The sequence below is a fragment of the Pteropus medius genome, unplaced genomic scaffold (genome assembly GCF_902729225.1).
Source record: "Pteropus medius unplaced genomic scaffold, Ma_sr-lr_union100, whole genome shotgun sequence".
Taxonomy (NCBI): Eukaryota; Metazoa; Chordata; class Mammalia; order Chiroptera; family Pteropodidae; genus Pteropus; species Pteropus medius.
Window position 1 is genome coordinate 5,731,409 of NW_024354503.1, and position 25,940 is coordinate 5,757,348.

Below are 25,940 nucleotides of genomic sequence, written 5' to 3' on the forward strand. Positions count from 1 at the left end.
CTTTTCCTACCCTTCCATCCTGGGGTCTGGTTTCCCAGAGGGCTTTACAGAATGTTCCTCCCTGCCCCCTGCCCAAGATGCCCTGCCCTGCCTGGATCAGATACCTCCGCCCAAGCAGCTGAAAATGACCTGGGCTATTTTCGCTCTAGGATCACGTTGCAAACTCCCCCTTGAGCTGGCAGCTTCCCATAGCCCTGGACTATTGCCCCCCACTCATCCCTCACCCAGAATCACTACCTTAACAGAACAGGAGGGCTTTTAGAGACCACTGGCCTAAGCTCCTCAGATGGGGAGACTGAGGCCATGAGTCAGGCACAGGGCTGGGCAGGGAACCAGGCTTCCTGGGTCACCGCCCAGGTCTCCTTCTACTGTCTAACACAGCCTGCTCTGTACCCTAGATCTCACCCAGCCAAAAACTCAGCCGACCTCCTCCAAGCACCAGAAAGTCATACTGGAGGTTACCCACAAGCCTCTGTGCTGCCTTGCATGTCAGAAACTGCTTCTACCACACTCTTTGTTTAGAATTGGGACCAGGTCTGTACCTGTATCACAACTATGTAGACCATGGGAACATTCTGAATGGTGCAAACTGGGAGGAAAGACAGGGAGACTGAGGCCCGAAGGAATAGGAGGTAGTTTCAGATTTCCTGAGGTTTATATTGCACAATACTTCCAAGTTCCCAGCAGCCCCTAGCCCCAGCTTCTTGGTAACTTGCCCCATTCTCTTAAACCCAGCCCTCTCTAAGCCCTGCCCTCCACCTCAGCTCCAGCCCACTACATAGGTGAGAATGTGTGACTGGTCCAGGTCTGCAGGCCACAAGGCTAAACTATAAAGGCCCCATGCTCCCATCCCCCCAGCCAGGGGGAGCTCACATACCAAGGCAAGGTGAGGAGAGGGGGACCTGTTTTAACCCTTCGCAGCCAGGCTTTTGGGGTGAAAAAGAGGGGTACTCTACTTCCAATAGCCACTCCTACAGGAGTGCTGCCAGGTGGGGGAGAACAAGCAGAGTCTACTTCACCGAGAGGTGACAATACCCTCCACTTGTCTCTATTAAGAAAAATTAGACTTTATTTACCACCCCAACTGTTTAATCTCATCTCCCATGACATTTGGAAAAAGTCATGAGATGGTGCTGAGGGGAGAAGGAAAGGAGGCATCATGAACCCCAACCTCAGGAGCCCCTAGTCTGATGGGAGAAATACAACCTTGCCCTGGGGAGTCTGATGGGGGAGACCAGGCAGAGACCGGGACAAAGAGCTGAGAGCAGAGAGAGCATGGAGCTGCGCAGAAGTGGGAGGAAGCCAGGGCAGAAGCAGAACAAGCCAGGTGGGGTCAGATCGGGCAGGCTTCCCAGAGGCCCCTCGGCCCAACACCCCTCCCCCCAGGCTGTGGAATCTCGGGGGTCAGGGCTGAGGGACAGCCCCGCCCCCTGCTCCCCTCGGGCTCAGGAATTCCACCAGCCAAGGGAGGGGGGCCTGCTTCGGCCTCAGTCCAAGTTGGCTCCCACTGGACCAGGAACTACAGCTCTTCCTCGGTCCCCCACCCCCACCCAAGCCGCTGGGCTGGCCCCCGGCCCCCTCCCCTCCCCCTCCCTGGCTGGCACGGTGTGTGCCAGGCGCTGGCAGAAAACAAACCCGCCGGGGTGGGTTTGCAGGGAGCGGGGTAACCTTGACACAGTTGCGGCAGTCGCTAATGGCAGACACACACTCCGCCTGTTCTGGGGGGACTGTTGCCGTTGCTAGGAAACCAGCAGCCGCGTGAATGGAAATGGGTCAGTAAACCTGGGGAGAGATAGTGTGACACTCGAACCACTGCAGCTGCTCCAGCCCACACCGAAATCCCTCCTCTTCAATATTTATCACTCCCGCCTGGGCCCTCAGCTCCTGCCAGACCCTGCACCAGCCGGGCCCTCAGCGACCACCCCCCTCACAAAGGTTTGACAGGGTAGGGGGAAGAAAAAAGATGGGGGTTGCTTATCCTCTCCTTGGTGGGGAGGCAGGCGGGATGGAACTGGTTCTGGAGGAGATTGAACAGGAAACAGTCTAATCCCGTGGTGGGGAAGGGGTTAAAAGGTCAATTCACGCCTGTTCCTGACTTAGGCACTGTGGTAAAATTACTGCAAGTGTGAGTGTGAACAGGCTTGTGCTGCCTGCTTGCCTACCTGCAGAGGGACTGATTAAGCCAGGAGACCTTCCTCCCAGTGTATAAGTTATGGAGGGGGAAGAGGCACCCAAAACATGGCAAGGATTTGCTCACAGCCTGAAAACATCCTCCTGTACAACCCAGCATGCCCCCAATATAGCCCAAGGCTTCCTAACAGCCAGAATTGATGCCCCCAAGACAATCAGCACCCCAAATGGACAGAAGCTACCCACTGCCTTACAATACCATTCTGTACAGACACATGCACCCCAAACAGCCATTCACCGTTCAGAAAACCCTGACATCCCGACATAGATACCTCCACAAAGAACATGACAACTGCAATTCAGAACAGTGCAGCTCAGCTCAACACCTATGAACAAGCAGTAAAATCTAGGCACAGGCAAGACTTCACCGTCTCGTCCGACTGTGCTGAATCTTCCACCACTTTCCCACAAGGCAGAAGCCTCTCCACACAGCCTGCTCTAACTCAGAGCCTGGTTCTCTGGTTCATCTGTTTCTTTCTCCCTCTCAATGCCAGCTTCCTTGTCGTGTACACACCCCAATATACTGCCCCTGCAATCACTCTTCTGGACATACCATCCCACAAACTCGATGCCTTGTGCACCACACCCCCAATTCCCTGGAGGCTGACTGGTCACTGACACACACATTCCCTTCTCCTAGAAGCCAGAAGTCTCACAGCCCCGCCTGAAACAAGCTCTTGTTCTTAGGCACAGGCCTTGCTACTGACAACAGAGACCCTGGAAATCAGCAGTACCACTCAGTTGGGTGACATGCCCCCTTCACCCACCACAATCTCAGCCAGTATCTCCAAAGGGTGTGTCCTAGAAAGGGAGGCACTCCAGCCTGGGGGGGGGCAGGATACCTCAACAGGAATCTCCCAGCTGACTCGGTTCTGTGTGCTCCTATCTCCTAGGATACATCAGTCAACACAGACTCAGAGCCTGTCAGAGCTGGAAGGTGCCTTAGGGAGTCACTAATCCAGTCTCCTCCTCTATGCAGGAGGAAACAGAGAGGAAGCAGACTGCCCAAAGTCACACAGCCCAACTGCTGCTTCTAGTCCCTCAGTGATAGCCCTTTATGGGTTGAAGACAAACCGTGAAGGGGGGTACGGTTAGGGGGAGGTGGGACTGGATTAGTTGGAGAGGGAGTCTGCAGTCCTAAAGAGTTTGAGAACTGCCCAGCAGTGCATTCAGAGACATGGGCACCTGGCAGCCCTGAAATCTGGGCCACATAAATTCTCTCGAATCTGAGCTTTGCCAAAATGATCTAGTGGATACTTATCCCTACTCCACTTCCTATCACAGGGCACCAGAGAGCTACCTCCTCAAACCAAAGACACAGGAAGATTGCCTGGTTCCGGGCCTTGAATGTAAATTCTAGGGGATCTCTGCCTTTTGTTATTTAAATAGATCTCTACCAGGAAGCCTTGGGGATGCTTGTAAAAGAGATTTTCTACTAGTAAGTTTTTATTCAACTCCATTTTGCAGAAAAACAAATTGAGGCTCACAGAGGTGGGGTAGTTTGCTCAAGTTCACATAGACAACAAATGGAGCCTTGAGTTCCTTCCACAAGTTCCTACACAAGGAAGGCCAATCCAATAGGAAACAGGGAGAACTAGGGGGTGGAAGGGAGGGAGGGTAGGAGTTGACACAGGCCCAGGCCCAATATCCTGGGCTGGGGGGGAGCCAACAGGCATCAGAATTTGAATCTGGGTGTCTAGGTTCCACCCCCACCCACTCTAACAGTGGTGGAGTGAAAGGTCAGCATGGAGATGGGAGGGAGAGGAAGTGGAATTCCATCAGCCTCTCAGCCAGCCTGGGCCATGCCCCAGGGAGCGGGGCCAGGGGCTGCCCCAACTTCCCCCAGCCCAGAGCTCTCTGCCAGCCACCCCACTCTCCCACTGGAAAAGAAGGATCATTATGAGGGGACCCGGTCCCCTCACTGGGCCTCAGTTTCCCCATTTGTACTAAGAGCTAGCTTAGCAGGATTTCTAAAGGCCCTTTCAGCTTTAACATAGCATCGTCACCAGTCTTAGTTCCCAGTCCCTAGCACAAATTCAGAAGTCTCTCCCCAAGTCTGAAGCTAGCAGAGAACTACATTAAATGTGTTTAATGAATAAATGAACACTCAATAAAAACGTCTTTCAATCCTCCCAGCCTGAATGAGGCACTACTTACCTTGGGAAACCAAATTTTACAGGAGAGGAAGGGGATTCAGATACTTTACTTTGAATGGGGCTATGTTACACAGGTGCACTTTATTTCTGTGTGCTAACTGCTTTACTTACGCAACTTTAAGCCCGGCAACAAAGCCATGGTCTACCTACTATTATCTAGTTTTTCAGATGAGCAAAGGGACTACGGAGTGAAGGGACTTGCTCAAGGTCACACAGCCAGTGAGTAGCAGAGAAGGGATTCTCACTGTATCTATCCCCACTGCTTTTGTATAACATGGTGAGGGTGTGCTGGGTTGGGGCAGGAAATGAGACTGAACAGAGACCATTGGCAAGGGCCATCCCAGGAGGGGGAGGTGCCTGCAGAATTGCCAAACGGCTCATCAGTTTGCAGAGCACCAAATGGTACTGGAACTAGCAAAGTTGTAGGCAAGCGTCCCTTCCCCTCCCCCACAAAGGGCAGAGTAGACCTCTTTCCCTCCCCCAACCCACAGTGCCAAGAGAGCGCCCTGAGAAGTCACTTACCTACTCCCCTGGATCTCAGGGCTCCTGTAAAAGGAAGCCCCCTCCCTCCCGTGTGCCCTTTTCTGGACTTCGGGACCTGCAAGGTGCTGAGCCACCCTCAAAGAAAGCTGTAGCCGCCGTCCAGAAAAATTGTCCAGGGTTTTTCCGTCACGTCCGCCCCCTACCAGCTCGGCAGTTGCGGGGGGGGGGGCGGTGAGGGGTTGTTGGGAGAAGACTGCCTCGCCTCCCTCACAGAAGCCCTGAGAGGCCTCTTGGTGGAGGCTCTCTCTGGTCCGTTGGCCCAGCTGTTCTCGGCCCGAACGGTCCGCCCCCGACTTTTCCTGCCGCCGCCTCTCGGGCTACCTGGCAGGTCTGCGCTGCACCCTGATCCCTGCCACCCCCGCCCCCCTCCCAAATGAGGCGGCCGAGCTTCTGACTCCTGGAGGAGGTGACGGGCAAGAGGGAAACCAGGCGGCTGGGGGAGGGGCGTCGCCTGCACCTGGCCCCTCTCCGACGTCCAGGCCGGGAGGGCGGGACTGGACCCCCGCCAGACCCGAAAAGAGTGGCCGGGGGGGAGGGGAGGTGTGCTGCCTCCTCTCCCGCAGTCTGGGGCGGGTAAGAAGATCTCCCCCCACAACCCTCGAGGCCGAGGCACCCCTTCACGAGCCGCGCGCTCAGCCCGCTCCCCGGGCCGGCCGCGCTCTCCAGCTGCAGGAAATTCCAGAAGCTCTCCATCATCCCGGCGCAGCGCGCAGCCCGGGCTGCCAAGGCTCCCCGAAGGAGAGCCACATGCCGGCCGGCCGCGCGGCCCGCCCTCGCCCCCCCCTTCTACCCTGTCCGGGCAGCCACGTCGGGCCGGGCGGGGGCCCGACTGGCCGCCCCTTCCCGCGCCCCGGGCCCGGCGGAATGCGTGGCAGCCCCGGCCGCGGGCTATTTTGAGCGGGAGTGAAGCGGCCCAGCCTCGGTGTTTTCGGCTTTTTCCTGGCCGCCGGCCCGCCAGCCCGGGCCCTCGGCTGCCCGCGGATTGGGGGGTGGGGTCACGTGGCGGGGCGAATTGGGGGACGTCGCGACCCGGCTCGGGCTCGGGCCCAGGCCCGGGACGCGTCCGGCGGCGGTCCGGACCTGCGCTCTCCGCCGAGGCCCGGCGGGCGGATTATTAATAGCGTGCCTGGCTCCCGCTGCGGCTCCAAGGCGCCCGCTACCTGCGCGCCCCTCCTCCGAGCACAGGCGGCCAGGGCACTCCCTCCTCAGCGACGCACTCAGGCCTCACTGGATAGCGCCATGGTGCACCGGTGGCCAATCACCGGCCTCGATTTCCTTACCTGTAAATTGGGAATGAGCCACCTGGCTTTAAATGGTGGATTCCAAATAAAGGTTTTGCTTGCTGTGTGCCTCTCCTTGGGCAAAACGCCTTCTCTTTATGAGGCCTTCCATTTGTAAAATGAGAGGGTCTGAGAGGACTTTCTAGGGGATGACTCCCTTATATTTGAATAAAGCATTTTCATTTACAATCCTTTGGAGCTTAGTGACTATCCAAGTGCCACTATTGAGCACTTGAATTATAAGACTCCCATAAAATAGGTAATAATCCCTTTTTGTCGATGAGGTAACAGATTCAGGAAGGTTAAGTTACCTGCCAAAGGTCACACGATGTCAGAGTCAGATAAACTCTGGCTCCAGAGTCTGAGTTAACTACTGAACCATAGTACCCTGAGAAAAGCGGGACAAACACTGCCCCCTTTTTATAGAGGGGGAAAAGGCTCAAAGTGTGATTTGCCCAAAGTTGCCTTTGCCCAGTTAGCGACAGAACATCCAACAAAGATCTTCCAACTCTTAGTCCAATGCCCCGCTGCAGCCTTCTGAATCTGTTCAGTTCCTGTTCTGGAGCAGCAAGTGAGGACCCCAGGATAGGGGTCTAGAAATGGGCACACAGGCACTATCCCCATGGGCACCAAACTGTATCTAGGGCTCTGGAGATCACCCTCTGCTCCCAAGGTCAGACCCAGATTCCTGGGCCCGCCGGGGTTCACTAATCCACCAAATTCTAGACTTAGCCAAACCTCAGCCATGGGGGTGGGGACATCTGGGGGTGAAGAAAGATGGCATGCAGGGGTAACAGCCTTGGACAAGGCCTGGAGTTGTTTCCTGCCCCCACGCCCATTCCTCCAAGCAAGGAAGCACAAAGGTTGGCAGGCCCCCCACTCCTCCCCGGAAACCTGGCAGTTTATTTCTGTCTCTGGGCCCCCTGTTTCCACAGAGTCAGTCCAGGAAGGCTGGCAGCAGCTGGCTTGGAGGGGTGGAGCTCCTGCTCCCTCAAGGGTCCAGCTGCTACCCTGCCCCAACCCCACCTGCCAGGCCAGACTACACTCCAGAGTAAGAGGTGACATTGGGATGAAGGAGGGAGGAGTTGGAGGCCAGTTGGTCAGGACTCCAAGGGAGGGACCCTCCCTCCCCACCTCTTCACCCAGAGCCTAGATGCTCTCACAGGGTGAGTCAGTCTATACCCAGTTCAAGTCCGCTAAGAGTATAACCTCTGATGTGTCCAACTCTATTTATTCCAGATCATTCTGGCTCATGATGCCTCTGGATCCTGGTCTTAAAGAAATGCCTGCTTCTAAACCTGTGCTGCCCAATTTAGTAGAAACTAGCTATTCAACACTGGAAATGTGGCTAGTTGAAATTGGGATGTGCCTTAAGTATAAAATATACACCAGATTTTGAAGTCTAAATATGAAAAACATGTAACTCAATAATTTTTATGATTATATGTTGAAATAATTTAAATATATTGAGTTAGATAAGATATATTATTAACATTAATTCACTCATTTCTATTTACTTTGTTTAACGTAGGTACTAGAAAATTTAGATTACACATGTGGCTCCCATTACATTTCTATTGGTAAGTGCTGTTCTAGATCATATGGTGCTCTGGCTTAGGACCAAGACTTTGCCTCCTCTAGATCAATATCTGTGTGGCTTTAGCTCATCAACTTCCCCATACCCAGACCGCACAGCCTATGTGTGTGTCTAAATCTCAACACCCCACCCCAGCCTTCTGTGAATTTAGGCTCAGCCCAAGAGTATGGCTTAGTCTGCTTTAAACCACTGTCTAGTACATTTCTTGTTCAACAATTCCCCATATCCAGGTCCCAGAAAGAGTGTGGGCTCTAGAATACCTTCCATGTCACCAAGTCTAACACCCCAGCCTTGTTTGCTTACAGAGTACCGTCTAGTAAGATTTAAGATCTGGACATCCTCAGGAGAGGTTCTAGATCAGGGGTTAGCAAACTATGGCCCAAGGGCTGAATCCAGCCCATCTGTTTTTATACTTCGAGTTTAACTGGAATGCAGCCATGCTTATTCCTTTACACATTGTCTATGACTGCTTTCAAGGCATAATGACAGAATTTGAGTACTCATGACAGCAATCAAATGGTCTACAAAGCCTAAAATTTTCACTGACTTTGCAAAAAATTTGCCGACCTGTTCTAAGGGACCAACTAGTCCAACCCACAATAAATCTAGATTCCAGCCTGAGACTGTGGCTAGTCGAATCTAGATCACCTTCTGCGAGATGATAGTGATAACCAAGATCTAAACCAGAGCTGAACATGGACCCCATGCTGCTTGGGTTCCAGATTCTGTTCTGATCTCAGGGGATGGGCCCCAGTTCTCTTCTCTGAGATGGAAAAGGTGTCTCCACTTCTGAACTCCCCTAAAGAAATCAATGCCCACTGGCCCTACTCAATGGCCTTGGGAAGAAGAAGGAAGGGTAGAATCCAGAGACAGCACTGAAGGCCAAGTCAAAGAGTCAGGGGTAATCCCTTTCCTGCCAAGGGTGCAGAACCCTATCAGGCCAAGAAGACAGAGTAGCCCCATACTCCGCCTCTTCCCAGGAGGCTCCTGAGTAGGTCACTTAGCTGGGAGTCATGTGGGACAGATAACCAACCCCTTAGGAAGCTAGACCAGAGGGTTCCAAATGACTCTTCACCTCCAATCTTGCCTGATGCCTATCGCCTCAGGACTGAGTGACACCACTTGTCCTTTCCCACAATTTACCTCTAGCTCTGCTTCTCCATGACTTTCCCTGAAAATCCTCCCACATCTGCCCCCTCCCTGCCATTTCTCCTTCCCCTATCCTAAAATTCCTAGCCTTAACCTTCCATCTCCCTAGGCTTCCTCAGTTTCCTCATCTGTAAAACAGAATAATAATGGTACCTACCCCATAGAGTTGTTGTACAGACTTAACAAGATCATGAAGTATGTCACTCTGCCCAGCACATGACCCATAATAAGCATGTAATACTAACTGCTATTTTTATTACTATTGATCATCTAGCTTGGTTCCATGGATTTTGGCAGATTTGTAAACCTCATAATATTTTAACCAAAACTTGTTTTTGTATTTTTCTGAAGAGAAGGCCATGGCTCTCATCAAAATGGATCTTCTCAAAATGGATCCTTAGCCCAAATAGTGAAAGAAAAAAAAAAAAAGAGGGAGCTTTAGTTCAATCCAAATGAGGAAACAGAAGCACAAAGAAGGGAAAGGACTAAGCCAGGGTCCCTCAGAAAATATGAGGCAGGCCCGAGGCTAGCACTCAGGAGTATTGTCTCCCAGGCCCCACTTTTCCTCTAGGTCAAGCTGTCTCTACAATTTGACTTCATCATATCTCGCCTACCCAGCTGTGACAGCCCCCTAGTGGGCTCCCCATCTCCAAATGCCTCCACTGAATCTCCTCCACCCAGTGTCAGATTCGTCTTCCTCAAATCTCATTCTCATGACACTGTGTCCCTGTTCCCTACTGCTGACGACAACATCAAGGCTGAGGTCTTTAGCCTGACATTCAAGAGCCTTTACAACCAGCTCTGGCCCCCACCAACCTCCTCGCTGTTCCCTCTTGTCTGGTCAGTGGAGCTGACTTCTTCCTCTCCTCTCTCTCCATCCCCAGTCTCCACACCACCCACACAATCACTCAGTTCTGGACAGATTCTGCCCCTTTGCTCAATCACACAGTGTCTCAAGCCTAGGCTGCTGCCCCCGCTCTGCCCTTAGGGTTGCCCCTGGGTCCAGCCACTCTCTGAGCTCACCTAGATCAGGCCCTGGTGGGGTATGCTGACTGAAGCTCCGGCTCCTGGAAGCAAGCCTCTGCCCCTGCTCTCCAGCCCAGAGCCACCCCTCAATACTGACCCACCTTAGCCACTGCCCATATGCTCTTGGGTTAACCTGTCTCTCCTGTCCCCTAGACTTTCAGGAACACTACTTTCATCATAGGGAGTCAGTTGGTACAGCACTATCCTCAGTCATGACTCCTGGGTCAGATTTTTCTCTTTGAATCTCAATGTGCTCATCTACAAAATGGGGACAGCAATATCTGTGCCTTATTTGATTATCATAAAGGATAAATGCCTTATAAACTGGAAGGTACTTTTTAAAAATAAAACCTGCTATACAATAATACTAACATTAGCCTCTCTAAGTTTTTTTTAAAAAACTGCAACGACCCTGCAACCTTGGTACTCCTTAACCCTTTCCCTATTTCATTTTCCTCTTTGGCACTTATCAGCATTTACAAACTATAGATTTTACTTATTTTTGTATTAACTGTCTATTTCACCCTCTTAATGTAAGCTCCTTGAGGGCAGGGATTTTTATTTACTTTGTTCTCAGATCTGGGCCCTGGAAAAGTGCCTGACACCAACTGTGCACTTGGTAGTTGAGGAATGAATGAATGAATGAATGAATGAGTGCTTACTATGTGCCAGGCACTGTGCTAAGCACCCCTCACAGATCATCTCATCTTAGGAGACAGGTACTTTCATTACCCTTCATTTTGAAAATGAGACCTCGAGTGGCTCACCGTGATCACAGGGTAGGAAGCAGCTTGGTTAGAATTTGACTCCAGGGCCTGCCTTCTTATTCACTAGAATCTATTCCCTGTCCAGATGGGGGGTTATATCTATTTCTACATTAGCTAAGCCTCTTGAATCTGTCCCCCTCCCTATCTCCTTGGGGCTGTTACTCTCCCTATGCACCTGAGGCCACCAGCCCTCCCAACCCTCATTCTGACTTCTCAGCCATTTCTTCCCACTTCTCAGCCCAAAGCCACGCGGCTCATTCTTACCTCAGGGCCTTTGCTGATGCTGTGTGCTCTGCCTGGAATGCACTGACTCCATCTCTTTCAACTCTGCCCATTTCTCAAGACCTACCTCTTCAGGAAGCCTTGCCTCCAAGTCTTCACTTGCTCCCTTCCCTGAGCTCATGCCTTGTTTACTGCTGAGAAAACCCACTGGGAGAGCATATGCCGACTTGGTCCATTCCCTCGTTGTTTCCTGAATTTGAAGTGTTGCCCTCCTCTGTCCTCCTGGCCAGGTCTCTCCCTCCTTCCTCTGCTAGATCACTGCTCCCACCCTATGCCACCCCTTATCGAGTTTAAAAAGCTCTGTCACTAAGAGCCTCGCTTTTAAGTCTCTCAAATTTCAGCTCCACCCTCTACTAGCTGTATTTCTTTAGGTGTGTCACTATACCTCTCTGAATCTATTTCCTATCTGCAAAATGTGGATAGTATAAGCACCTGCCTCATGAGCTGATGTGCCTGGCACATAGTGAGCACTCAAAAAATATCAGCCTGTTATTTCTTCTACAGCATTTTATCGTGTTGCTCATCCTCATTCTAAAGCTTCAGCCTTCTCTCTTCCTCCTCCCTGAACAGCCCCCTCCTCCAGAATATAACTTATGATAATAATAATGCTAACACGTATCGACTGCTTATTATCTGCAGCCAGTAGAAACGTCTGGCACCCATCAGGTGCTCAATATTGCTTACTGAATAAATGAACTAACTAGTTGAATCCTTAAAACATCTTATGCGGAGGGGCACTATTATTACACCCATTTTACAGACAAGGAAATCAAGGCCCAGAGAGGGTAACTGACTTGTCATGGCTAAGATTTTTTTTTTTTGATGGTTAAGATTTAAACCCAAGCAGTCTGACTCTAAAGCTGAGACTCTCACTGGCCTCCTCATCTTCATTATTCCCATGCGGCTCTGCTCCAATGCCAACACCCAGAGCAAAACCTTTTCTTTCTCCAGAGGTTGGACCTTAGCATCTGGAAGGATGCTCACTGAGCCCCTGCTCCAGAGCTCAAACCCTTCACATTTTATCTTACTGGAGCTCCACAAAACCCTATGGAATCAGTGTCACATTATTTCCCCTTGACAGATGAGGAAACTGAGGCTCAGAGAAGAGTCAAGTAACTAGGTCACACAGGATTCAAAGCCCAAACTCTTTGAACTGCATCACGTTTTGTGATGTTTTTCTCCCACTCTTATACAATTGTTGATAACTGTTCACACACATTTGCCTTGTTTTTGCAGTTAGACAGCAAGCTCTCAGTGGGCATGGTCTGAGGCCAACCATTCCATGCCCCCGCCCCATCCCCACCCCAGCCAGCACTGTAGCAGCATAGGCCATACTCCACAGAGGCTTCCTAACTGCTGATCTGTGCCTCTCAGCCAGGCACACTCTGAAACTCATCTGCTCCCCCCACAAAGCAGACCTTGATTTGTAGGCTGTGTCTGCCCAATCAGACTTGGAGTTGGTGAAGGCAGAGCTGGAGCTCCCCTTCAACCTGACGAAAGGCTCCCCAAAGATATCATATCTCCCACGAACCCAGCCCATCTCCCACTTAGAGTTCTAAGGAGGCAGAATAGCCTGGTATTTCAGAACAAGGACTCTGGATCCCAGTGTTTCAAGTTCAAAGGCTGGCTCCACCAGGTACTGGCTGTGTGACCTTGGGCAAGTCACAAGGCTTAACCTAAGCCTCAATAGTCCAATATGTAAAATAAGGATGATAATAATAGTGCCGCTATGATGATTAAATGGATATCTCTTTATAAATTTAGATGGCTACTGGGACATGGTAAATGCTATGTAAGTGTTTGTTAAATAAATCCAAGTAGGGTTCCACCTAGCCACAGAAAGGTCCCCCTGGTGGGTACAGTGCAAGTGACAAAGCAAGCCTTAGTTTCAAATAGACAACTGAAGACACACAGGGAAATGGAAACAGGTGGCAGAGACCTCACATCTCCTTGTGGGAAAGCCCCATGTGGCAGGGGCCCACTCCTCTCCCCACATCCTCCAGAGCCAGAGGACCCCATTTCCTGGCCCCATCAGTCTTTCCACCTAATCCCCCTTCCCTAATCCCCTCTAACTGTTAACTCATTCCATATAGATTATAGCCAAAAGTCAAGCCTTGCTTCTCTTCTTGCAATGTGACCTTGGACAAGTCACTTAGCCTCTCTGAGCCTAAGCTTCCTCATCTGTGAGGGGGGGGGGGGGGGGGGGTGGCTTGGCGATAATCTACCCTGTATGTCTGTTCTAAAGAATAACTAATAACTGAAGTCATGCCCATGGATGTGTTCACAGGTGCCTGGTCATGGTAGTGTCTTACAGACCTGACAACAAAATGTGTTGTTTGGGCACTGGGGTGAGGAAGGGGGCTGCCATTAAAACTGACCCCCACTTTAAAAGTCCCCCCCAACAGCCCCCTAAGCAACAGTTAGGTTGCAAGCCAAGCTCCCTGTCCTTTAACTGACATTAAAATACTTATTACTAGGGGGTAGGCAGGGGCCTATGTCAGGCCTCTCTTCATCAAGTTACTGCATCTGAGGCCCTGAAGCAGAGGTGGGCAGGGAAGGGAGGAATAAGAGGGAGAAGTATTGAGGGGGGAAGAGAGGGCCCCTTTGGAAGAGAACCAGGGAGGGTAGAGAAGACTCTTGGGTTGAGAGGGGTAAAGGGGTAGAGGCATGACCCCAAGGCCTTCCGTCTCCTCCACAGCTAACTCAGCAATCACCTGGCCTGGCCTTCCACCCCTCCAAAAAGAAAGAGGAGCCAGCGGCAGCAAGCTACCATAGACCATTACCCGTCGTTAATTAATTAAAATAAACAGCAAATTAAATACAGCGAAATTAAAATAGCACAGGAAATTAATTCTCTACCAGCCCCACCTCACAGGTGAGATGCTTAAAGGGTTCCTTGCAGCCAGGATCCAGGGCAGCTAGGAGGTCACTAGAACCTGCCTTATACCACAACTCCTGGTAACCCCAAATATCAGTGGCAGAACCCAGCTACCCATGGGCATTCGCCTGGCTCTCCCACCCTATGATTGGACTCCTGACTCCTTACCCCATGGGACTCCAAGTCCTGAGTCACATTCCTGAACCCAACCCTGCTCCTGGGTCAGTGAGCAGGAAGGGCCCTGACACCCTTTAGGCCAGGAGGGTACATGGCCCACATCTACCACCACACAGGTCAGGGTAGGAGGGAAGAGGAGCCTTTGCCTTCTCTTCTGGGTCCCCTCCGGGGCTTGGAATCAGATCCTGGAAAAGAGCTCTCCCTTCTATGCTGAGCTCTTGGTCCCTTATTTGGAGCACCCAAAATCTGTCTCTGGGGGAACCCCTCTCTTTGCTCCTTTCTCTTCCTCAGAATTCTCAGAAAGATAGCACTGCTGAGGCCCCAAATCCCAGGCCAGAAGATGCCCAACAAAGTCAGCTAGACCAGTCCCTAGGACATGCTACCCAATTCCCATCTATACAAGACTGACTGCCTCATTGCACAGATGGGAAAACTGAGGCCACGGAGGGCAAGACATTTGTTTGCCATCATCCAGTGGCATAGTGGCAGAACCTGGAGCAGAATCTCTAACGGGCACATTCCATGTCACTACCAAAACATGGGACTTCTAGAGTACAGCTCAGCTCCATGCTGACCCACCAAGGCCACCAAGACCTCACCTCCACGATCCCATCCCACAACTCCCTCTTTCTTGTATTCCATAAAAGACTTCTTGACTTGCCCTCAGACTCCTGTTCACATAGTTCCCTCTATCTGAAGCTCCTTCCCCAGCCTCTGCCTGCCCAAGTTCGACTAGCCTCTTTGGATGCCTGCTCTTCTGTGAGCTACCCAGAGCCCTGACAGGTGCTGCCTCATCCTCCTTTAACCTCCCAGGATGCTTTGCCTCCACCCCTACGCTAAGTGAGCTGTGGTTATCACGTATGTGAGCTTCCCAAAGCCACAAATGCCACGCCTCTGGGCCTAGCACCTGCCACAGTAATCAGCACTCAGTAGGTGCTCAGTAAATCTCATCTGATGTCCCCCGTGCGTGTCCTACTGATAACTGACAATATGGCTATCATTTATTAAGCATTTACCGTAAGCATGGCTCCTGCACTGTCCCGTCCTCATGTGATGGACACAGCTCAAAGACTCTGTGTGACTTTCTAGGGTCACAGCTCTGGAACTGGAATTCCTCTGGTCCTGGATTTTAAATGATTCTGCCCTCCACCCCACTTGCCTCTTCCAGGTCAGACCACCACCATCTTCCACCTGTACTACTCAAGCCTCTCAACTAGCCTCCCTGCCTCCAGTCTCTCCCCACCCTGTCCTGTCACTAAAGACTTCCCATGACTCCTTGTGGCCCACTGGACAAAATCCAAACCTCTGAGCATGGCATCTAAGGTTGTGGCATCTGGCTTATGCCCTCTTTGCAGCTTCCCTTCTAGTCTCTGAACATCACCCCGTTTTCTCAACGTATAATAGTTTGATTCACTTCTAAGCTTTACATATGCTGTTCCCTCTGCCTGGAACACCCTTCCCATAGTTTTCCTCTTGTGAATCCCTACATATTCCTCAACATCCAATAATCAAAGGTTACCTTACAATCTAGTCAGACAAGACAAGCAATAAACAAACCAGTCACAAAATTGAGAGCTCTATGAGGGAAGGACCTGAGTCACTCACTGCAGTATCTCCAGTGCTTAAAACAAAACCAATTCTCCATCAACACTTGTTGAATGAATAGATGAATGTTCCACATATAATTGTTGGCTCAACAGAGAGATGACAACGCCACAGTATGCAGCGCTAGAGGTGAAAGGGAAGAGACCGAGGCCAGGAAGGCCAAGGACACAGTGGAGAGCAGTGACAAATCCTGTCAGGGCTGCTTTTAGCAGAGCTACACTCTTGGCAGAGGGAGTGTTTGTGAGAGACAGAAGAAGTGATGGTGTGAGGGAGGCTCTCAGTATGTGTGTGTGCGTGCACACATGTGAGAAAGCACTGAGGATGTATGTGGGGGAGTGTGTGTGTTGCATTTGTGAATTAGTCTGAGAGAGAGAAGGTGAGGAAGTATGTGAAGGAGGGCATGTACGTGTGCACGCAGAGGTCTGTGTGAGAAGACAAGGGTGTATGTAAAGGAGAGCCTGTGTGTGGGTCCGTGTAAGAGGTGAGGTGTTTGCCATGAAGGGTCTGTGTGTATGTGCTGGAAGTTGTACACGTCTGTTGGGGGGAGTTTGACTGAGAAAGACAACAAGGGGACATCTGATGGTATGTGAGTGAGAAACAGGATCCTAAGTGTGTGAACGTGGGGGGCTGCTGTGAGCACGCGCAGGAGGAGATGGTTTGCCTGTGTGTCCAGTGGAGAGGGTAAGGTAAGAGACGTCAGGGCTGTGCTGAGGGTGTGGCTGCCATGGCTTTGGCCATGGGCTGGGTGCCAGAGGTGGGGGCTGGCCCTGGGCCTAGAGGGTGGGGGAAGCAATGACCGAGCAGAAGATTCCCCAGAGTTCTCTCCCTGGAGCCACAGGCACCAGATTACCATGTCCCCAGGCAGGGAGGTTGAAGAGGAAGCCCAGATGTGTGTGTGCCTTACATCTGTCCACAGCAAAACCTCTGGGCATTTATTTGTCTTTGTCTGTGTCCGGGTGTGCACGCCTGTGCTTGTGTGCGCATTGCCGGCTGTGTGTCTGTGCCTGTCTTTGTCTCTGTATGTATCTGGGCCTTTGTCTCAGTGCATGTAGCTGTTGGTCTATGCTTGTCTGCATGACTGTGTCTGGGTCTGTGTGTGTCTAAGCGTATCTCTGTCTATGGGGCACTGTGTATCTTTGATCCGTGCGTGTCTAAGAGGGGTGCAAGTATTCCTTGGGAAGGCCTACTTGTATCGGTGGGTCCATGTGGCCTTAGCGTGAGTGAGGGAATGTTGTGCTTCTGAGGCTGTGGGTCTAGATCCCAGTGTACCTAAGCGTGAGTATGTGCTGTGTCTCTGTATGTGAGATTGTCGTATGCCACAGTATGAAAATGCTTATCTGTGTCTGCAGGATGTACGTTTGTGAGACCAGGGATATGTGTGTGTCTCTGTGCCTGTGCCTGTGCGTGTGTATGTGTTGAGTGTGAGGGTGTGAGGGGTTTGTCACAGACTGGTGAGCAAGTTAATCTCAGACTCCGTGACACGTGGAATAAAATCACGCTCCCATAATGGGATCATTCGTCTTCCTGTCCAAGGAGAAAACCAACTCTTCACCCTCCACCCTGGGGGAGCCAGTGGGGCCAGGGCCAGGCACAGGCTCCCACTCCTACCCCTGCTCTGCTGTACCAGCCCCATTCTGCCTTCAGAGTGCCCGGGTGCCCACTGCAGGCTGGGCTGGGCTCCAGGACATGTGACCAAGCCTTAGAAGCTTGTCCCGGCCCCCCAGCCCCACCCACTGCCTAGGAGGGCCCTGCCCCATAAGGGAGGGGGGTACAGGAAGGAATCTCTGGGCCCCTCCTCCCCCCAGAGGGAAGGGATGAGCTGCAGGCCCAGCCGGGATTTTCCATCTCTCAGCAACAAGATTCCTGGTGAGCAGGCTGCAGGGTTTGGCAGGGCGCCTGCTGTAGACCCGCCCTCACCCACCAGGACGCCTGGGTCCCCAGGGCCAGGCAGCAGTAGATTCCCTGGGGAACCAGGAGGGCCCCAGAACTCTAGCCTAGTGCTGCCTGTGCCTATAGGAAAGCTAGACCCTCCCAGGCTTCCCCTCCCAACCAAAGATGGCTCCCTAGCCCCCCAGGCAAACCACCACTCTTCCTCTGGCCTCCCTGTAGCCTCAGCCTTTGCTTCATTTCAGAAAGCCATCTCAGTCCAGCCACCCAGCACCACCTACTCCCCGCCCAAGCCTCAGCACACACCTAGCCTGGGTTCTAGACCTCACATCTGGGTTTGAGGGCTCCCAAGGCCAAGACTGAGCTTCTCTCAGACTGGGGCTTCTGAGGGCAGGGCCATGTGTCCTGCAGCTGTGAAATCCCTCTCGTTCTTAGTGCTCCTTCTGACTGAGCAGACAGGTACCAAGACAGGATTTCAAACTCCAGGCTGAGGAAATGGAAGCACTGAAGCCCTCTGCCCTACCTAACACCACGAATCAGAGGCCAAATCCAGTACCAGTAGTCTGGACACACAAGGTCTTTATCCTGCCCTACAGCAGTGGCTGGAACTCTTTCTTCCCCATAGAGGTGCAATTTCAGAAGCGAGTAAACATCAGTTGGAGGGAGAGGAAAATGGGCAGGTGGACTCCCTCAACCTCAGCCTTGGATGAACAGCTGGAGAGCAGGTTTGGTAAGAGATTAAGGTCGAGGAGGAGGAAAACTGAGATGTTCTAAGATTTATGAGCTTAATTCTTCTCCCTTAAATTCCCCTCCAAGCCCCCCAGCACCAGCCTGGTCCCTCCAGGGTCATGCTGTGGACCCAGGCCAATGTCAAGGCCCTAACCCATCCATCAGCTGTTGCCAGGGAGTTTCCACCCCAATGAGTTCCAAAGGGAGGGGCTCAAATGACACTAGGAGCTCAGATTAATGGGGTGGGGGCATGGCCCTAAAGAGGCAGCCAACAGCCCCCTGCACCCTCCCAGGGGCTAGAGGGCTCACAATCTCCAGGGAAGAAGCTAGGCTGGTAGGTGGGGCCCAGGAGGAGGTGGCCTCCCAGCCCTGGTACCACACCTAGCCTTGCCCTTTCAACAGGCCAGGAGACCTGGGATCCCTGTGGGGCCCTATAGCTCACGAGGTGTGTGACCTTGGGCGGTTGCCGCTCCTCTCCAGGCCTCAGCTACCCCACCGCAAGATGCAGGAAGTGGCTCAGATATCCCAGGTGTCCCCTCTTCAGCTCAGCTCCTTCAGCACTAAGCCCTGCCCTCTCTCCAGTCCAGGGGTGTCACAAAGAATCTGGGCCAGATGGGGTGAGGCCTCAGCAGCTACCTGGAGGAGTCCCTGAAGGCACCCAAGTCAGAACTGAAGAGCCTGTGATGATTACCCCTCAGCCATACATCCATTTTCTGGAAGAGTGAGGCTCTGAGAGGGTCTGGGTCTACACCAAGACCTGAGTTTTACAGGTGGTTAAGAATAAAAAGGACGGAAAGACCTGGATTAAAATCCCAGCTGCACCAGAAACTTGTTATGTGAGGTTCCTTGCCTTCTCTTCCTCAGATTGCTCATCTATAAAATGGGTACCAGTGCCCCTCTCCTACAAATGTTAAGTTGAAATGAGAAAATGCATGTAAGGGCTGGTCACGGTGTAGCAAGTGCTTGCACAATAGTGGCTGTCACGACTGTGGGTACTACTAACATAAAGCCAAGTAGCCAGGGGAAGGGGAGGATGGCTCATTCTCCAGCCAGATCGGGACCCCCAGGGCCTCAGCCCAGGAGGGCCGGCCAAATTCCTCAAAGCCCCCAGCTGTCTTCTCTATTCGTTAAAGGCCTCTCATTAGCGAGCCTGGGCACCTGCCCCTCCGCACGTAATAAGCCTCATTAGTATCTTAGCCCCAAGCTCTGCGCCCAGACTCTATGTGTGTGCACACACATGAGGGTGGGGGGCTGCAACAGGCCACCAGCCAGGAGACAGCATCCTCGCCAACCACACCCCCTGCCTGTCATCAGCAGGGCCCGTCACCACCCAGCTTGTCACCTGCCTGCCTCGCACCCGCACCACCTGTCACCCACCCAGCTCATCACCCACCCAGCCCATCACCTGCACCACCTGTCACCCACCCAGCCTGTCACCAGAACTGCCTGACAGGCATCTGGGTGGGGAGCAGGAGATGGGAAGGAGAAGACCACAGGGGTGTGGAGCTGGGGGCCCCAGAGACCCTGTAGGACCCCCACTTCAGCTCAGCATCCTGCAGCATCACCATGGCAACCTCTCAGCCACAACCACTTTCCCAAACATCCCCCGCCCCGCCCCCCCACAAGGCCCTGCTCTTAGCTGAGCTGAGGATGAGAAGAGCCTGAGTGACAGCAGAATGGGGCAGAAAAGAAGGGTTCATCAGCTGGCTGGCCTTGGCCATCCTTCCCTCTTTGGACTTGGTTACTCCATCTGCAAAATGGAGGGGTGGAATGGGTGAGGGCCCTGTCGAGCAGTCCAACTCTCTCCAGCCTGGATTCGCTGAGCCAGCTGCCAGTTAACCTGTGAGGGCCAGGAGGTGGGACAAAATGACAGGGGTTTCTGGGTTCTTCCACACTCCTTTGCCCCTGGCCCAGCCCAGAGAGGTTGGGCCTCTGGCCCAAGCTCACACAGCAAAAGAGGAAGAGTAGGCTGAAAGGGAGGGGGCTCTGCCGGAGGGCTGCCAGCTGGAGAAACCACACTGAGTGACCCAAGGTGACCGGGGGCTGAGTTGGCCCCCACCTCCGAGCTGCATTATTTATAAAACCCAGAGCTCGCAGCTGAGCAACAGCTGCAGCACTGCCCCTCCAGGGGACACATGCCATAGTGGAATGAAGAAGACAAGGTGCCTCCTCGAGGAAGGCCCCTAGGGTCCCTGGCTCCTTCCACAGCTGGCTGGGGCAGGGGCTGAGGTGGGAGAGGGGCAGGGCCCGGCCCATCCTTCCTCTCCCGCCCCCTGCCTGTCCTCTCCACTCCTCCAGGCAGGCTGCGATAGGATTACTTCTGCATGACTGCCCACTCCACAGGGTTCCAGAGACCCTCCTGCCTGCAGCAATCTTTAAAATTCCTCCAGCTCAACCTCGCTCCCTTTCTCCCCGCAGTGAATGCTCCAGCGTCTACTGCAGTGTGCCAGCCGCTGCTGCCACCAAGCAGGCTGGGGCCCAGGTCCCTGGTGCCCATGGGGCAAAGGAGGACCCATTCTTCTTTGAGGGTGTAGCCCAGTATCCCTCAGAACCCTATGAGGTCCAGGCCCTGGCCCACCCCTCTGGCCCCTGGTGATGGTCCAGCCCTACAGATCATAGCTCAGGCTGGGGTCAGGCATGCTAGTTGCACCAACATGGCTATGTGTGCAAATACACCTGGTAGATCTTGGCATGCCTGCCTATGTCCTCTGCTGCCAGAACCTGGTTGTTCTCACCTCACTGTGACTCCCCTCCCTACCTCACCAATCCCTGCTGCCCCTGGAGTGGGCAGACAGCTGGGCCAGGCTAGCGCCTGTGGCTCCCCAGGGCACAAAAGGCAGGCAGGAGATCGATCCACTGAATTTTTCAAGGCTCTAATGGAGTCTGCATCCCAGGACTTGGGGCCTGGGACACGAGATGTCTCAGGGACCCCTCCCTCAGCATTGCAGTTGCTTCATCTTTCAGGTCTTGGGGATCAGGGGAACCTTTCTAGGAGCCTTCTCTGAGCAAAAGATGAGGCACGAGGGGCTACTGTGAAAGAGATGGGATTGGGGGGCTGTGCGCAACACCCAGAGTCCCCCCCAATCTCCCCAGCCCTAATGCGGGCAGAAGCAGCTCAGCCTCTAAATCACTCCCCTCATGCTGCCCTCTGAGGCGGATTCTGTGCATCTGTAATTAGGGGGTGGAACAGATGGTGGAGATTCCGTTTAAAATCATGCATCTAGTAAAGTAACCTTCACTGTCGGAACTGACTCCCAGGGAGACCAAGCCCCAAGCTCAGTTCTGGGGAGGGAGGTGGTCAGAGTGGGGAAGCACATCGAGCCAGCACCTTCCCAACTCTTTCCCTGAAGTCCATGGCCCAATGTCCCTCTCAGGTGAGCCAAGGAGGCAGGGGGTATTTGGCAAGGACCTGAGAAAATACAGGCTGGGGGTAAATCCTCTTGTGCCCCCATACATGCCAGAGCCTGGGTAGAGCTGGGTACTCAGAGTTCTTGGCTGAGAAACCAGGGTGACTGGGTGCCAAGAGCCCCCAAAGAGGCCCCAAACCCCCAAAGCCCAGGCCAGGGTGCCTGGAGCATAGGGTCTTGGGTGGGGCAGCTTTGAACCAGATGTACAGCCTCACAATCCAGGAATGAAAGGCCTGGGGCAGTGAAGGGGGTGGAGTTGCCTCCCCAGGCACAGGAGGCGCTGGGAAGTGGGGGAGGACTGGGCAGCAGGGAAAGAGAGAGAGCACACAAGAGTGAGCAAGTGTGTGTGTGCAAGGCTGAGGCTGTCTGGGCGGGGGTCTGGGGAGAACAAGGTGGGTTGGGGAGCTGTGATTGAGAGTGCTGGGGAAGAAGGGTGTGCCGGAATGTGTGATGGTGGGAGTGAGGGCTGCAGACAAATTGAGGCGGGGTATGTGACAGAGCGAGGTGGGGGTACAGGGAGAGCAGGGAAGAGCTAGCGGCTCACGAGTTCTAAGGGGTGAATGGGTGCAGGGTTGTGACTGAGCTGAGGCTGTATGTGTGCGTAAGTGCAGGCTGGTGTTTGGAAAGGTGTGGGGGCTGTCCCTGGGCCCTCAGATGGCTGAGGATACTGGAGCTAGAGCTTGTTGGGATGTCCAGAGGCCTGCTTTTTTGAGGTGTTAGGTCTGGGAGTGTGTGTGCGGGGGGAAGTACCAGAAACTGGAGAGAGGTTATCTGTTTAGATATATACTAGAACTGAAGCTATGTCTGTGTTTGGGGTAAATGGCATGACTACAGGGGGTGTTCTCATTTGGGTCAGTGCTGAGGCAGTGTGCCTATGTGTATGTGTGTGGGGGTAGTTGTGTGTTTGGAAAGGTGTAGGGGGCTGGACTGATTTTTGGAGGGAGGTCCTAGGCTGCAGCTGGGGAGCGTGCTGGGGCTGAAGGGAGAGTCTGTGTCCTGGTGAGGTGCTGGGACTCAGAGAGTCTGCATATGTGGAAAGTGTTAGGGCTGTAGCGGGGTCCTGATTATATCTGGGGAAGTATTGGGGATGAAAAAGGGAGTTGACGTTTGAGAATGTGGTAGAAGCTGTGTGTGAGTGTGTGTGTATTTCAGGGTATATTGGGGGGTCATAAAAATGTAGGTTTTGGTTAGGTACTAGGGTTGCAAATGTCTACGTGGGTAGGCATGAGGTGATTGTGTTTATGGGTATGTTGGGGCTGTGTGTGTATTTGGGGCTTTTGGATGTCAGGAAGGTGTTTGTGGAATAATTTTGTGTTTGTGGAAGTACTGGGGCTGTGTGTTTGTAGGTGGAAGTTTTATATTTAGGGGTGTTGGAGCTGTAAGCATATAGGGAGCAGTTTTATGTATTTAGAAGGTGGTAGGGGCTATAGTTAGGTCCTTGTGCCCAGACAGGTGATGGGATTACAGGGTGAGGGGGTGTCCCCCCTGGGGAAATAAAGGGCAGAATCCTAGCCTTTGCTCAGGAGCCCAACTGGGGGCTGCCCGCTAGAACCCCTCTATGGGGGTGCCTGCCCACCTCCAGACCCCATGCAGGGGTGTCAAGACAGGCAGTCCATCTGTTTCAGCCTGTGCCCAGGCACAAGGAGCAGCCACCTCCTCACTCCCAGGGGGTGGCAGCGGATCCTAGCCCACCCATCTGCCTTCAGATGGCCGAGGCAGAAGCCTCCACAAAGCTGCCTGGAGGGCATCACTGTTTGAAAAGGCACGGGCTGGGAGTGGGGGAAACTACACAGCAAACAGTCCTCATGGAGGCTCCTTTGAAAACCACTGACGCCAGGAGAGAGGAAGAGGGAGGACAGGGGCGGGTCTGTCTGTCCTTGTGCGGCTGTGTGGGTCAGTGCCCAACTGTGAGCCTTGGAGCCCCTTCGCATGTGTTTGCGCTGATGGCCTCTGTTCAAGCAGCATTCTGGCCTTGGAAAACAGCCCTCCAACCTAGGCTGCATGCTCACAGCCTCACAAAGGCAGCTACCCCCTCACATATGCACACTGCCTACACTTACACACTAATACCACACACACCTTCATATCCATATAACACCGCACCCGCACACACATGCAGCTCATCCCCAGGGCTCTGTACCTTCGCATACACTCATTACACACCCCACACTCTGCAAAAACAGATTCAGTCACACACACCTACCACATATACATGCGTCCCTACATACATACCTGACAAGTAGCTATCACACATACACCTACATACTCCACACACCTTGGATCTCCCTGTCACACCCATGTCCCATCTCACTTGTGCTCTGTCTTTCTCACGCACACCATAACAGACACTTGCCACCCCTTATACCTGTACATATGTGTGCGTGCTTATCCGTGCACACACGTCCCCTCACCAACTCTCAGCTCTTTCACACCACCCAACCCACTAGCTAATTTATTTGTATCCAGGCCCAGCCCTGCACCTTCCCAAGAGGGCTCCCACCAACTGAGGGCCCCCTGCCACCCAACCCTGCCAGCTGGGTGGGTCACAGTGAGGGCCCATACCAACCCCGGCCCTACCCCCGATGCCACTCTCCCTGGGAACCCTGATCTCCATCTCCAAAGAAAGAGCCCTCTCTCTGCCCTGGTGTTAACTGCCACAGTATGTATGCTGAGACGCCCCTGGCGAGGCCTGTGTGTCACTGCCTGTGTGGGTAATGAAGCACAGGTACATGTTCACTAGTTATGTTTCTGAGATTTGAAGTAAGTGAGAGTGGAGATTTGTGTCACAAAATGTGTGGTGGTGGGGAGGGCAAGGCCTCTGTGGACAGGTGTGAGTACGGGGGTGCATTTATACACGGAAACATATACCCAGTGAGTGGTGTTGGGTGCTGCTTTCCAAGAGCCCAGAGGTAAGTACATGTGCGAGTAGGGGTAAGGGCCGGGAGAACAGCCCTCAGCAACTCCCTCCCCTACAAAAAAAAGAGCAGGGAGGAGAGGGTCTCAGGGCTGCTTCTCTCTCTCACTCTCCGACTCTCCTCTCTGACCTCTTTAGCAGCTGGAAACTGAGCCGGGGGTGGAAGGAATGGAGACTTGGCTGGCCTGGGGGTTTGGGGAGGGAAGCAGGAGAAAACACCTTCCAGATTCTCATCAAATCCCTGTTTGTGGTTTGCAGCCTCAAGTCTCTCTTTCTCTCTGCCTGGGTTTCCCCCTTTCTTTATCTCTTCCTGTCTCTCACTCTCTCCTCCGTCTCTTTCCTTCTCCCTTCTCACTCATCTGGTCATCCTTCTTAGATTGCCCTGTCTCCAAGTCTCTGTCTCTGTTTCTCTCCCCAGGCCCTTCCATTTTTCTGACTCCTCCTCTCTCTGCCAGCACCTCTGTCTGTCCGTCTCTCTCTGTCCTGGTCCATCTGTCTGTCTCTCTCCGTTTGCCTGTGTGTGGGTGTCTCTGTCCATCTGTTCTACCACCCATCTGTCTGGTTGTCTGTGCTAGTCCTTCTAAGAGTGCCCACTTGCTCCCCAAAGCACCCTCCCCCAGGTCAGCAAAGGCCTCTCCTGGCTCAGGAGGTGGGGAGGGGGTGCGGAGCTGCAGCTTCTGGAAGCTTCAGTAGCAGCTGGGCTGAGCTGGGAGTTCGGGGCCAGCCAGCTGCAGAAGCGGCCCCTCCCCTGGGCTCTCAGGCCAAGGACCCCAGAGCAGAAAGAAGAGAGAAAGCAGGGCCTCACTGCAGCTGAGTTTGTGTATATGTGTAAGGGAGGAGACAGGGGGCCTCACTTTACCCTCACTTCGCCATTCCCCCCTAAAGCCAGGCCTTACAAGAGAGGAATCCTCAGTGCCCACCTTCCTTATTCCTTAGACGATATGGAAGAGATGCTGGGATCCAGGAGGGAGGGGCAGGGGGATGCCAGGCCTTGGGTGACAGAGGGGCTGTCCAGTGGGGGGAGGGGGCCTCCTCCCCTCTTCTCTTCCAGGAAGTCCCTGGGGATCTCTCCAGTTCTGGTCCCAGCTCCAGTCTTGAGGGGCCGTACAATTCTTGCCAGTTCCCACAGGAGATGTTCCCACCTCCTAGCTTCCCTAGAGCTTCTGACCCATAGGGATATTGGGGGATCAAATGGGTATCAACCCCCCTCCCCAAGTGGAAGGTGGTTCTGGACACGTGGGGACCTTGGCCCTGTCTAGGCACTAGCTATCCTGAGAGGCCCCGGGTAGACCATCTGCCATCACTGGACTACCACATTCATATTCTCTCTCTCTCTCTCTCTCTCTCTCTCTC

At 53.2% G+C, this 25,940-nt stretch overlaps 1 protein-coding gene across 8 annotated transcripts in view; it reads right to left on the reverse strand.

Annotated features, from left to right (window-relative positions):
• AHDC1 (AT-hook DNA binding motif containing 1) overlaps positions 1 to 25,940 on the reverse strand; it is a 63,337-nt gene that overhangs the window by 31,889 nt on the left and 5,508 nt on the right. Inside the window, exons 1-2 of one of the 8 annotated variants that reach the window (XM_039854911.1) lie at positions 7,468 to 7,477; positions 976 to 982 (exon numbers count right to left, since the gene is read on the reverse strand). The exons of 6 other annotated variants lie outside the window; for them this stretch is intronic. The gene's annotated coding sequence lies outside the window, so the exon portion shown is untranslated. Of the gene's footprint in view, positions 1 to 975; positions 983 to 4,868; positions 12,274 to 25,940 lie in introns of those variants that run through there. One more of the 8 variants, XM_039854910.1, reaches the window with a different exon arrangement.